Source organism: Notothenia coriiceps, unplaced genomic scaffold, assembly GCF_000735185.1.
Source record: "Notothenia coriiceps isolate Sejong01 unplaced genomic scaffold, NC01 NC01_scaffold00037246, whole genome shotgun sequence".
NCBI lineage: Eukaryota > Metazoa > Chordata > Actinopteri > Perciformes > Nototheniidae > Notothenia > Notothenia coriiceps.
In genome coordinates this window covers 9,008,172-9,009,132 of record NW_011369947.1, presented here as the reverse complement: position 1 = coordinate 9,009,132, position 961 = coordinate 9,008,172, and the positions used below count along the sequence as shown (strand labels likewise).

The 961-nt window shown below is 48.3% G+C and overlaps 1 long non-coding RNA gene across 1 annotated transcript in view; it reads right to left on the bottom strand.

The window, feature by feature from the left end:
• The window catches only part of LOC104965718 (uncharacterized), an 8,676-nt gene that overhangs the window by 332 nt on the left and 7,383 nt on the right, over positions 1-961 (bottom strand). The gene's annotated exons all lie outside the window — the stretch shown is intronic.

Genomic DNA, 961 nt, shown 5'->3' with positions numbered 1-961 from the left:
GGGTCAACAGTGATGCGGATGATGAGCTACGGGATTACTGCCAGCGGACACCGCATACTCCCCACAATGGATAATCCACTGGAGTGGTGGGCAGAAAACGTGCACCGCTTCCCCCGCTTTCGAGGAGCTACCTGGCTATTCCAGCCACAAGCACCCCGAGTGAGAGGGTTTTTTCCCTGGCAGGCAACACTGTCACCGAAAGCGGTCAAGCCTCCTTCCCTGACATGTCGATGCGTTGGTGTTCAAACCAAACCAAAAATATGGAAAGGTGGACGTTATCGTGGAGGACAGCGAATAAAGTGTTGCGCACTGGATTTACGTGGAATTTATGTAAACAAGAGTTTGTTGCTGTCGATTTTGGTGAGTCCAGTTACTGTTTGTTATTTACTCAGCCATGTAACACAAATTAAAATGCAGTGTTTAATGTTACTGTATGAGTTCCAATATAAAATACAGTTGTACACCTCTCTTTGTGTGTCTTTATTATGACGTAACGACTAGTCGACTAGTCGACTACTATTTTGAAAAATGTGTCGACTAGTAAATATTGGTAGTTGTGAAACCCCTACCACAGACACACACAAAGGTAGAGACTGACACTCAAGAACATGTGGCATGCTATTTAGCCACAGTGATACAGGGCATCCCAGCATCTCCAACGAGAATGGAGAATATCAGAAAAGAGACAGCAGCCGACAGTGAGCTTCAGGCTGTCATCAAGCTGATTAGGGCAGGATGGCCTGAATACAGTAGTAATGTTCCACTGAACATCAGGGACCACACCAAAGTGAAAAATGAGCTGTCGGANGCCGCTAGGGGGTGCTGCAGCGCCCTCAGCACCCCCCTTCCCGCGCCCATGCCAGCAATCGTCTCAAAAGAGTGTGTCACTCCGAGGTCTTACCTCATTAACACACAAGGAGGTGCAGTGCTGCGGCGGAACCGACTTCATCTCCGGGCAGAA